Consider the following 4,766-nt stretch of genomic DNA (forward strand, 5'->3'; position numbering starts at 1 on the left):
TAAGTTCTATAGTTGTAATAGGAGAGGTTTCCTACTCCAAGTTAGATAAGGAATCCTTGTACTCTTAGATTATGCACTTTGTAATCCCTATATATAGGGCTCCTATTCTCTATAATGAAATACACTTCTCTCATCAATCTCTCTCAATACCAATATACTTAAACAGAGGTTATAATTTTACCAATTATCACCAGCGTGCCCTTTAGTTTCGCCACTAACTGGCAGTGCTCCAGGTCCAGAGGTCCTAAACCAACAACGCCGTGAGGCTCTTGGAGCAAACAAAGAATGAAGACACAGGCAACAACTCAGTTCTTATAATTTAATTTTACGAAAACTATGTCATTTTGTGAGAAGTATATTGCGTCCTCAAACAAATGTGCAAATATTGTGAAAATAATTCCTGCAGTCTTTTATGACCATAAAAAATCTAGATCCATAACGAGAGTGAGTTGCTTTGCTTGTATCCAATTTGGACCTCTAGTAAGTAGACTGGTTCTGTTTATTGCCATAAGAGCATCATGGTGACAGCAACTTCTGCAGTAATACCTCTGAAAAAGAACGCCTTTTGAAACAGAGAGTATCTCTAGATATGCTACTTTGTTACAGGGGCATTTTTCTTTGATGGAACTGAAGCTAAGTGGTCACCAATCGTAAAGATTTGCATCTATGAATTCTGCCCCATCGGCTTAGGGACATTAAGTTCTGCCTTCTTCTTTAAGCACTTGTAATCCGTTAAAGAAAATCTCGTTATCATCAAACCCTGTACATTGACCAACATTCTAGTTAAAATAAAAAAAGAAAATAAATGAAATAATATAATTCACAATTCATACAATCTCAGTTACCTGAACCCAAGTCTTCAGCTTCATCCACTGAAAGTTCTAAAAGCCTCGAATTATAAGAGGGCGGATCAAGTGCCTTCCAATCAGTATTTTCATTGTCTTCTAGGTACATTTTGGTCTCTGTTACCCAGTCTTCAACAATGCTAGTGTTGTCAAATGATATAGGATCCACATACTCATGCTCTTTGTTCTTATGAACCCTGTAAGAAAATCGATTAGCAAAAGATTAACATTTACAAAACACATATATAGAGCCTATTGGTTTCTACTTACATCTGTCTTAGTTGCAAGTTGTACTGAACAAAGACAAAATTACTAAGCCATATATTGATGCTCTAAGCTGTTTCTCGTCTTGTGCAACTGGTCAAAAGGAATCTGATTCTCCTTGCACTGAATTAAGCTGCAAGTTTGACTGAGAATACGAACTGCAAAACATGCCATATTTGAGCAACCACCGCCATATGTAGACCACCATTCAGCTGTTTAAACAAACAGAAGTTTTAAAGAAATAAGCCCAAAGATGAAATACCTACAGTCAAACTACAATGACATAGGCAATGGTCTGGCTACAGTTAAGTATCTATCATTCTATCGATTAAAATTATATTAGCACACGGTTCGTGAAACTATTTTCTTGAAAAAATACATATGCTTCTTTAGATATCTGCTGTACAGTCCAGCAAATACAGAAGCCATGTTTTGGAAATAGCGATGCAATCTAACTAGAGATCCTCACCGGGAAGCAGAGTGTCTCTAGCTCTAATGGCCAAATTCCTCCCCAGATCTCCAACAGCATTTTTGTACAAGTTTATCTCTTTGCTAATCTCATCTTGAACTTTTAAATCTGGAACCAATTTCTCTATGCAGTCAAGCATCTTTGACATAATCACCTTGTGCATTTCTCCCTTGATGCTATAGAAAAACTTGGGATTAAGGTAAAAACCAGCAGCATGAAGAGGAAGATCCCATAATTTTTGCCTCCTGTAATCCATAATATTAATATTCCAGTAAGCCATATATTCTTCTTTCTTGACAAGTTCTCTCTTGATTGTTTCTTTTGCTCGATACATTCCTCCAAATACATATCCCGTTGCTGCCTCCTTCTGGCTACCAACAATTCTCAAAATTCGCAAGAGTGGATTTGTTAATCGAGTAATCATAATGCACGAAGACCAAAATGTGTGATTACTTAATACATCCAGCATTGCTGATCCTTCTGATGTTTGAGAATAAGGGCAACCTTCCCATTCTTTTGAAGTAACCATAGTCTGCAAATTAAATTTAAGGTCAGCCATTTGTTTCAAAGTCATAAAGTCTGTAGCAAACCGAGTTACTCCCAGCTTCACAATGTCATTTCCAAAAGTATACCTCCGCATCATTTTCAGAATGATGACGTGTTTATAGATAAATCTTGTAACAGATCTAGCCTGTTCTATAATAGATTTTATCCACTCAACTTTTCCAAAATCCTCAAGTATCAAATTTATGCAAGCAGCAGCACAGGGAGACCAGTACAGCGTAGGGAATGTATCCATCAACCTCTTCCCAGCTACAACATAGTGCTCTTCACTATTTGTAATTACTTGCAAAACACGCCCAACTCCAACTTCTTCCAACACTTGCTTAAGAATCTCATTCAAAGCATCTGGAGAATTTATAAATGAGGAAGCATCCACAGATTTCAAATATGTTGTTCATTCAGGACTGTACACTGAGAAATATAGCAATATTCTACCCTTTTCGGAGTTCAATTGGTTTACTAGAAGAAAGCAACCATTCCATTCCCAAGTATTCGTGTGCTGATGAATATCATTCTTTACTTCTTCAACCACATTATTTCATATCCAACCCTGAAGATCATGATACGAGGGTGGTTTACTCTCCATTCCCGGAAGCAATTGCATCAATCATTGGCTGAAAATAAACAAAGTTCTTCACGGCATCCAGAGGAGCCTGAATTTCATATAGAAACCGTTTTTCAACTTCACCATTACTGCCAACAGTGCCAGCATTGGCAGCTATTGATCCATTTTCATCTCTTACCCTCTTCCGGTTTTTCCCGTTTGTATTACTTGTGCCAACTTCTGCTTCATTTTCAAACAAATCTGAATTGGGATGACCAACTGATCTTCCCTGCGTGTTTTCATAAAATGGATTGTCGACCTCTCTACGAATAGGAGCTGGGACATAACTCAGTTTAGTAGCATTAGCAGAACCAGAACCCAAACCAGCAGTAGTAGCTACAAAAGAAGTTCCACCCCTCCACCCTACTCGTCTATCAACGCCCTCCTCTCGATTTTCCAAAAAACTGAAATTCGGTACTCCAACTTTTCTCCCTACAGCATTACCCTTATACGAGTCAGCTACTGCAAGAGGCACAGCAGTCAATCCCTCTAGAACATCACTCCTAAAACAATCATCAATCTCAAGAGGCACATCAGTCAGATTATCACCAACCCTAATCCCATTATCAACACTCATTCCCACATCTTCCTCTTGATTTATCAAATTGGGCCCTCCAACTTCATTTTCAGCAAACACATTGTCTAGTTCACTAAAACTACGACTCGGGTTCGCACCCATTTGACTCTTTCTGTGCCTAAAAGATGCAATTTTTTTTCATCTAAGCACTGCAACATGGAAGCTCGAACATCAGGAGGGACCTGATCACAAATGGGACCATTTCCTTTTCTACCGGCAAGGTGAGATTTAAACCTATTAATCCCTCCACCCTGAAACACTTTGCCACAATATAAACACTTGTTTAACTCAATTTTTGGGTCCCCAGTTTTAATGTAGATTTGACAGTGTTTCCATCCTGGGTCTTGTTTCTGTGGGGAAATAGCTATGGGCTCAAAACCCTCCAAAGATGTCATCTTTAACAGACTAAATGATCAATATCAAACACTACCCAGAAAATGCTGCATGCATCAAATAAGCTGATAAAGGTTCTGAACTGTGAGATGGATTCAAAGGAGAAGATGACTTACTTGTCTTTGGTCACTGCTCTCTCAGTCTTTGAGTGCGTTTGGGAAACAGAGAAATGGTGAGGGGTTTGTACACAAAGTAAGACTTGGTGTGTTTTTATATGTGAACCCTTTATAGGACTTGGTGTGTTTTTATATGTGGGTTTTTATTTATTTTTTTAGAAGGGTTGTTTTCTTGGGTTAGATACGTGTAATGGGCACCAATTTTCTGTAAGGCCCAGGTTGGCCCGATGGCACAGGTTGTAAGGGCGTTTTGCATTTTCCGAAACCACCAAGTTTTTTTCTCCAAGTTATAGAAGAATACTCGCTCATCGGAAAACAATTGAAAGTTTAATGCAAGAACTTTATATACTTGTGACGAAGTGTTACTGAACAAAAATATAAGCATTTTCATTTCAAATTGGTTTTGTAATCAGAAACTCAGATGTAATCCCTCGCTCAACTGGTTCTAAAAATATTAGTCATGTCACTGTTCCTATGGTTTTTTTTTTTTTTTGATGAAAATAAAATACTTAAATAAGGAAGTCTCTTGGGCAACCAATGTTTACAACGTCAAACAATAAGGCACTAGAAGCCTCACTAGGAACCCTATCATTTCAAGACATAGGAAAAGCAGCCCCATGTCCTAAATTTGCAATGGCATCAGCTACAAAGTTTGATTCCCTAAAGATATGTTTAAAGGAAATTTGAGAAAAGGAAGTTGCAATAGTTCTAGTGTCTTCAATTAATTTGAGCAGCCTCCAAGGTGGGGTCACCCCTCCATTAACTGCATCGATAACCAGCTTCGAGTCTCCTTCAACTTCAACTCTTGTGAAACCTTTGTCTTTGGCCGCAACCAGGCTATCCCTGAGAGCAGTAGTTTCTGCGACAGGGGTAGTAGAGTTGCCACTGTTCCTATGGTTGAAGGAAGAGCTCTAAAGTAAGAGATGACCTATTC

The 4,766-nt window shown here is 38.4% G+C and overlaps 1 pseudogene; it reads right to left on the reverse strand.

Annotated features, from left to right (window-relative positions):
- Positions 1-389: 389 nt before the first annotated feature.
- Positions 390-3,890, reverse strand: LOC133745987 (uncharacterized; annotated as a pseudogene).
- Between the last annotated feature and the right edge of the window lie 876 nt (positions 3,891-4,766).

This window comes from Rosa rugosa, chromosome 4, assembly GCF_958449725.1.
Source record: "Rosa rugosa chromosome 4, drRosRugo1.1, whole genome shotgun sequence".
NCBI lineage: Eukaryota > Viridiplantae > Streptophyta > Magnoliopsida > Rosales > Rosaceae > Rosa > Rosa rugosa.